The sequence below is a fragment of the Magnolia sinica genome, chromosome 8 (assembly GCF_029962835.1).
Source record: "Magnolia sinica isolate HGM2019 chromosome 8, MsV1, whole genome shotgun sequence".
Taxonomy (NCBI): Eukaryota; Viridiplantae; Streptophyta; class Magnoliopsida; order Magnoliales; family Magnoliaceae; genus Magnolia; species Magnolia sinica.
In genome coordinates this window covers 36,019,327-36,028,266 of record NC_080580.1, presented here as the reverse complement: position 1 = coordinate 36,028,266, position 8,940 = coordinate 36,019,327, and positions in this window count along the sequence as shown.

Genomic DNA, 8,940 nt, shown 5'->3' with positions numbered 1-8,940 from the left:
TCAGAGGAGTCTGGACGTCCAACGTTAAATAGGGAGGGCCCCCTTGGCCCCAGTTGTGGACCCTACCATGATGTATGTTCTACATCCATGCCGTTCATTTAATAGGTCCCCTTTAATGATGCGTTGGTTCCAAAAATTAGCCATAAACAGTTCTTAGATGGCCCACACCATCACCATTCATGCGGTGGTATGCCAAACCACATAGAATCAAATGTTGGGGTCCACATGCAGCTTGGATCCACCTGAAACTCGGTTTGGACCCTTAAATTGGTGGGACACACATAATGAATGGGTTGGATTTGTGAACTACATCACGGTGGACCCCAGGACCACGTAACCGTACCAAAAGTTTGGTTGACAAATAAACATTGCAGTGGCTCTGTCCACGTGACCTTTCAACAGGGTGGATGGAAAATGAATGTTACAGTGGGCCCTACCTTGGTCCACGTGACCTTATGAAGAGTTGGATTGAAAAATAAAGATTATGGTGGGCCCCATGTGGGGTCCACCTGTGAAAAGGATTGGTTGGTGTACATAAACACCAGCTAATATAGCTGCTATGTTAATGTCCCACGGACAGTGGGTCTAATCATGAGGAATATGTTATATCCCACCGCCCATTCATTTCCTGTGGGTCCCACACGTGTGGACTCACTTGCCACGTGGGACCCACACATGTATGTGATTCATCCGACCGTCCAGGTGGGATGCATCGTGATGCACTGTCCACACCGTCCAGTCCACTGGACAGAGGTTGCTGGATGGTGCTTTCTTAAATATTATAATAATATAATATATTATTATATATATAAATAAAATAATTTAAATATTATATTATATAATAGATTAATATATTATGTGAGATATATATGGTGGCCCACCCACGTGGGACCACCTTGATTGGAAACTGATTGGCTGAAGAGCCTCACACCAACTAACAGCTGATGTGCGATGTCAGCATGTCTTGTGGCCCACCGTCCAGCCACATAGACGGTGGACCCCACCTCGAGGTAATATGATATATCCATAGTCGTCTCTCCTTTTAACACGTGTGGGGCCCACCCACACGTGCTGCACATGTAAGGTGGGGACACCTTGCTGTATGTATTCTATACCAGCGCCATCCATCTTTATTGACGTTGTAAGTTCTGCGGACCTGATCATTTAGTACATCGTCCATCTGACTGACGTGGGACCCCACCTTGTGTTATGTGACACGTGTGTACAGTGGGACCCATGTGAGCTCTGTTTCGTCCACTATCAGTGCGTGCACCAGTGGAATGGCCCACCACATGGAAATCCACCATGATAAAGGTGTTTTGTCTACACCATCCACGCTGTCCATCTGTTGAAGGACCCACCGTGATGTATGTTTTATAACCGGACAGTGCTGATTTACATGGATAATGTTTGCTCAGTGCTAATCATCATTAGTGGGCCACGTGCCCCATGGAATGACAGTTTATAGTGATACACATGTTACGCCTACAATTATTGCAATGATTTTTGGTGTGTTCCAATCTCACTTAAGGCCCATTGGTGCGGCCCATCTATGAGGCCCATTGTGATGTATTCGAGGCCCATGGGTGAGGCCAGACATGGTGTATATATGGCCCTTAAGTAAGGCCCATTGTACTGTACATTAGATTTTTATATGAGACCCATGTGTAGGGCCCGCATGCTGTATGTTTGAGGCCCATGTGCAGGGCCCACCCGTCGTGTATATGAGACCCATTAATGCGGTCCACTTGATGTATATGAGGCCCAATAATGTGGTTTATTGATGTGGCCAACTTGATGTATATGATGCAATTGGTGCGACGTGGCCCAATGAAATGTATATATGGCCCATGTTCGAGACCCAATATGATGTATTTGCGGCCCATTCGTTAAGGCCTAATACGATGCATTTGGAGCTTATGAGTTGAGACCCATTAAGATGTATTTGAGACCTAGGTGCAGGGCCCACTTGTTATGTATTTGAGAGTCGTGTGATGAGGCCCATGGGATGTATTTGAGGCCCAGGTGCGGGGTCCACCCGTTATGTATTCAAGGCTCGATGTGATGTGTGATTTTACTATGATGTATGCAATGATGTTTATATGGGCCACTCCTTGGGAGCAATGTTGGTTGAATGTCCACATTGTGACCTTCCCTTGGGCCTTGTTAGGGCCATTCTCATTGCTGCCGATTGTCGAGGCTGATTATCGTGGCCGATTACCGATTCCGATCATTGAGGCCAATTATTGATCGATTCCAATTATCGAGGTCGAATGTTGAGGCCGATCCCAACTCTGATTGCCGAGACCTATATGATGTATATGTGACCCGTTGTTGAGGCCCACCTTAATATATATGAGGCCCATTTGATGAGGCCCGATGTAACGTATTTAGGGCCCTTGGGTTGAGGCCCATTATGATGTATTTGGGACCCATGGGTTGAGGCCCATCGTGATGTATTAGGGCTCATGGGTTGAGGCCCATTGTGATATATTTCCGATCCATTTGGCAAGGCCCATTGTGATATATTTTTGACCCATTTGGCAAGGCCCATTGTGATGTATGTTAGGCCCATGTGAAAGGCCCATCGTGATGTGTATTAAGATTATGAGTGAGGCCCATAATGTTGTATTTTTTTTGGCCCTTGTGTGAGGTCATGGGTCTATTATATGTTTGGCTCTATGTGAGTCATTCCTTGGGGGCAAGGTTGGTTAAATGTCCATATTGTCGAGGTCGATCGTTGACACCGATTATGGGTATGTGATAGCATAGTATCATGATACATGCCCATACGCATCATCTACATGTTTGTTATGAGATGTGGTTGATCATTGCGTATGTTATTGAGCATGTTGTTATGAGACTCCCTGATAGGTGGAGGTTATCTCACTTGAGTACGCAGTATGCACAGGATTGATGCATGACTGGATTGTATGACTCACGCATCTCGCATTATGATTACTGTACGCCCTTGCGACACCAGGGCCGTAGCCTCCACAGGCTATCGTAGATGGCCAAATGGGACACCGAAAATGTTTGGTTCTAGCATATGGGCGCCATAGATGTCCCTGGGTGAAAATTCCTAAACCTCCATGGCCAGGAGACGCCCCAACGTCGAGACCGAGTGGATATATCTGAGCGCATGAGGGCCGTATACCAGTAGGCCGCATCTCCCACTGTGTCGTGGTCGGTTGGGAGGGGGTGTGACCTTACCCGCCTGAGTGAGGGGGCAATATCTAGGTTGAGTTTGACCAGCTTGAGGAATGGGTCCGCCATTGACGAGCCGGGCCCGATATTGGCAGGCGGATAGTGAGGTCTCTTCCACTTACCCAGTTGTGCACTCGGATAGGGGCGGCAAGCTGGCGTAGTGTAATAGACCCTGGTGATAATCCCAGAGATGAACTGTACTGATATGTGGATTTAGTGAGTAGGAGTTGCATACTCATTCATGCATTCATTCATTCACTATCCACTCGGGTTGGTGGTGCACAATTATTTGTTACGTGTGTCTTCGCAATGTCTAGGATTTCGGTTGGGGTGCGCGACTAACCTGAGATTAGGAGTTTACCACATTGAGTTTGACTATCCAAATTTAGGTATGGGACTAGTTTGGATAGAAGTCCCTTGTGATGGACCCCATAGCCTGCGATACTACGTACTATCATCCCGACTTCATACTCCAGTATGGTCATTTCATTTGCACCGCATATTGCATGACATTTGCAGTAATACAACATTTTAGGTTACTGGGTTTCTGCATTTATATGGTCTAGATACGGCTGACACTACTCGTGAACTCATCAGGAATTGTATATTGCATCCATCCTCGGCATCTGATATTTGGCTTTTTATGACTCCTTATTTGCATGACTGTTCTATATTGCTTACTCTATTATTTTATGATTTATGATCTTGTCAGTATTTCTGCTTACTCTGATAATTCATGATCTTGTCAGTCTTTCTGCTTATTCCGATAATGCACAATTTATGGATTACCAGTATTTTCGGTATTGTATGATGTTGGCATTGTATTGAATACTTGACACTTACCTTGTACACACACTTACACCACCCTCTAAGCTTTCTATAAGCTTATGCACGATAGATGCGTACAGATGATGATAGGTTGCAGCAGTGTTGAGCTTGGAGCATACAACGGTCTTCTGGAGCTTGATTTTTATTTATGAATTCCCTTTCAGCATTGTACTCAACTGATTATATTAGTGGATATGTGATGATGATGTTGCCTTTGTGAATTGGGTAATCTTGTAGTTATGCTTATTGCGAGTTAAATGAACAAAAAAATCCTTCTTGTAGGATCACAGAATCGGAATTTGGCGTATGAACACTAGGAGCCGAGAATGGGGTACTACGGAGGCTGTCGACGCCGGATTCGGCGATCGGGAATTTTGTGAGCCCGGTTTCCGAGTTCGGGGCGTGACATTTGGTCTAATGTCTAACAACATCACGACGCCTTATGGTATTTACTAGGATTTCAAGTTCCTTTAGGTGATGACTAAGAATTCTATATTTTCCTTGACTATCAATGATAGTTCCCAGTTGCCTAAAGTATATTACCAATTTCTATTTTTCAGAGTTTAGGGTAACACGAGTAGATGGTCGTAGTAGGTTTGAGCCTGATACATTGATCCTTTGTCTACATAGAACAGAGGGTACACTGTATCAATTCCTAATCCTGGTAAACCTTGATCTTCTGCCTGATCAGGGCATTGAGATTGTTAGAATTTGCTAGGATATGGAATTTGATTCAAACAACATAACTTCACTTAAGTGTGGTTCCATCGATCCATGATCCCAATTTTTCTAGGCTCCTGGGGAATATCATGTGACCTTCTAAATAGACTAGGAGAGCGCCCAAATTTACATGAATAGACACAAATGACCACCATGCTTCCACTGCGCACTCCGGTCAATGCACTACTCGAAAATTTCTGGACCAAAGTTCCTACATGAAAACTTGAGTTTTGAAATTGCTAAATTTTATCTAGGTTCTTAAACCTAACCCACATAGGCTTAACCTAGGGTTTAAAACCTGCCAAAATCCTATAAACTTCCCTCTACTTATTCCTAATTATTGGAATTTGCAAAGTCTGTTATTTCTAGCTAAAGAGGCGTACTGGGGAATTCAAGTTACACTTCCTAATAAGATTTCTTTAAGTTTAGGGAGTACTTAGATTTGGTTTAAGGTCTATTATGGTGAGTGAGGAAACTCCTAGAGGCCTAAGTTCAGTCCATTTGCTGATTATCACAAGAGTGTGATTTCTAACTATGAAATATTAGGAAAGTTCATGTTCTAGATTTCTAGAAAATTTTTATTTGGAAGTCAAGTATAAGGAACGTCCTTATGTAGTCTTATGTACATCATAATGAGTATTTGGTACACATTTAATTCCTAAGTTCAAACAACTATTTTGGCAGTTTACAAGGGAACCAAAGTTTTCATTCCTAAGTTTGAATGACTAAACCTAAAATTCTATAACTTCAATTTCTACGTACTAGAATTTATGGGAAGTATTATTTCTAAGTAAGGAGACATTAGGATTTTCAAGTTAGAATTCCCAAGACGATTTCTTAGGCTTGTTCATTTGGAACCAAGTTCAAGGGATTCTTTCTTGGTCTTACATACAACAAAAAGAGAATTTGTTCACCCACAATACCTAAGTTTAATTTCTAAGTTCACATGACTAAACCTGAAATGTTTAAAGGGTCTAAGGTTTTAAGTTTCCAAGTGCTCAACCTTCCTTGATCCTAGGGGACTTTCATATACATTCAAATAGTTATACGAATAATTCCAAAATGAACATGGTTTTATTTTCAGGTTATACGCCCATCCAAACAATTTGTAGGAAATCTAAATTTTTGAGTCTCTATATTCTTAGTTTCCCTTAACTTTAAGGGAATTCTTCATCAATTCAAGTGACTATCTTGATAATTCCTTAAGGGACCTAAGTTTGGGTCTTTACATCCTCAATGATTCTCCTAAGGGAATTTCACCTAAGTCCAAATTTTTAGTTTCAAACATCCTAACTTGAGACATTTAAGGCTTGTATAAGATCATTTCCCAAGGCCTAGTTTGCCCAAACTATGCTCTGAAACCAACTGTAACGCCCTGTGTTTTCAGGACCCAAGTATACGACTCGTGTCACACCCCAAACTCAGAAATCGGGCTCATAAAATTCCCGATCACTGAATCTGGCACTGACAGCCTCCGTAGTACCCCATTCTCGGCTCTCGGCACCTGTACACTAGGTTCCGATCTTGGGATCCTACAAGGAGGATTTTCAACATCAATTTGATTCGTAATGAGCATAACCATAAGCATAACCAAGGAACAATAACCACAAGAACACCATCACAAAATCCACCATGATAAAAAACTTTAAGGTACAATGCATATGAAGGGAAATACAAGACAATAAAGCTAAAACTCTGGAAGCTTTGCAGCATGCTCTTGCTCCTGAACTGCTACTGCCTAGCATCACCTGCACGCAACGGTCGTGCATAAGCTTATAGAAAGCTTAGAGGGTGGTGAAAGTGTGTGTATATGTTAGAAATGCAAGTTTGTAATATCAGAGTAATGCGAAAATGCCGATAAGTCTATGAATGTCATCAGTCGTACCAAGGTTATACGATGCAAGGCATGAGTGCTATCGACCATATCAAGACCATGCGATGTAAGGAGTGAATGATGTCAGCCATACCAAGGCCTTGTGATGCAAGATGTAACTCAAGCACACCAGTCCTCATCCGAATCTATATATCAATGCAGCTTATCGCCAGAACATCAAATAGCAGTATAGTTCTCACTCTAGATAATCATCAGGGTCTAGTACACTCTACGCTAGCTTGCCACCCCTATCCAAGTGCACTACTAGGTTAGTAGAAGAGACCTCACTATTCACATGTCAATATCGGGTCAGGCTCGTCAATAGCGGACCTATTCCTCAAGCTGGTCAAACTCAACTTAGATATTACCCCCTCACTCAGGCGGGTAAGATCACACCCCTTTCCAACCGACCACGATACAGTGGGAGATGCGGCATACTGGTATACGGCCCTCATGCGCTCATGTATCCACTTGGTCTAGACATTAGAGTCATCTTTTGGTGCCATCGGGTTTATGAATTTTCACCCAGGGACATCTATGACACCTTGATGTTAGAAACAGTATTTCTGGTATCCAATCCGATCACCCATGATGTGTTTATGGAGGCTAATGCCCTAATGTCGCTGAGGCATATAATAGTCATAATCACGCAAATGCAAAGTGCATGAGTCACGCAGTCCAATCATGCATCAATCCTGCGCATATCGTGCGCTCATGTGGGATAACTTTGCCTATCAGGAAGTCCCATAAACCACCTTCACTAAGGCATATGCAATGGCCAATCATATCACATAACAAACATATAGATGATGCGCATAGGCATGTATCATAATGCTACGCTATCACAATCTCATAATCTGCAACGGTAGCCGGTATTGACAATCGGCACCGATAATCGGCATCGATAATCAACCTTGGTACGAGGTAAGGTCCATAGATAGATGACCGATGATGGACCAATTAAAATTAATGGGGCCCAAGCATTTAGGTTAACCCGCTAGATAATGATGAGGATGGGCCTAACAACCATCATTGCCCATCAATGTGGCCCTTTAACCAACATTGCTTCCAAGGAATGACATTCATAGGGCCAATCGAATAGGGGCCCACAGCCTAGTACAAGGGCCTAATATACATCATCATGGGCCTCAATTACACTGAATGGGCCGAATCAATCAAATGGGCTGAATCCATCAAATGGGCCGATACAAATGGGCCAAATACACAACACTATGGGCCTCTACCCATGGGCTCCAAATACATCACAATGGGCCTCAACCTATGAGCCCCAAATACGTGGCATTAGGCCTCCCAAATATAACAAGTAGGCCATATAACTTGGGTTGCACCATTCATCCATCTATAGATATCATTTTAAAGCATTATCCAAACAATGAATCGATCAAAAGATCATCGGAACTATACCATAAATGGCAGTGGTGCTAATAATTTTCATTGTTGAATTTCCAGTGGGCCCACCATAGTGTTTATTTTCCCATCCAGTCTGTTCGTAAGGTCACAAAGACCAGGACAGGGGGAAGGAACAAATATCATATTAATTCAAAACTTCTGTAACCCAAAATGGGATTTCAATGGTAGACGGTCAAACCCACTGTTTGTTGTAGTGTGGTCCACTTAATAACTAGATCTGTCTTATTTTTAGTCTCAAGCTTTGAGGCGAGTTAGCCAAAAGGATGGAACGGTTCACATATATTAGTGGGGTCCACATATGTGGCCCATCACGTTAGATGGATGGGCGGTAAGGATACGACACGTGCATCATGGTGGGGCCGTGCTGCACCCAGCATGTCACCAAGGTGGGGCCCATGTTCACACACAGATGGATGGTAGGGATACAACATATGCATCATGGTGGCTGCACAAAGCTCCTACCCGTCCTAGCAAGATGGGTGGATGGTTTGGATATTAGGCTAGCTGCACTGTCCAGCAACTGGACGTTGCAGATAATACCATACGTCATGGTGTGGTCCACGTAGTGGCCAACTTATTGCATATATTATATTATAATATATATATATATATATATAATATAATATAATATATTATATTATATTATAATATAACATGACCTATATATAAAAAAAAGACAAAAACCACCGTCCAGAGAGTCTGATGATCTAGGCAGTGCAGATCTGAGGCATATATCCTGGTGGGTCCACACGTGTGGCCCACCTCTCATACATATATGCTAATATATATTATATTAATATATATTACACCCTTTTTTTTAAAAAAACAACACAGTCCAGTGTCGTGGATGGACCACCTGGATGAAATATAAGTCATGGTGG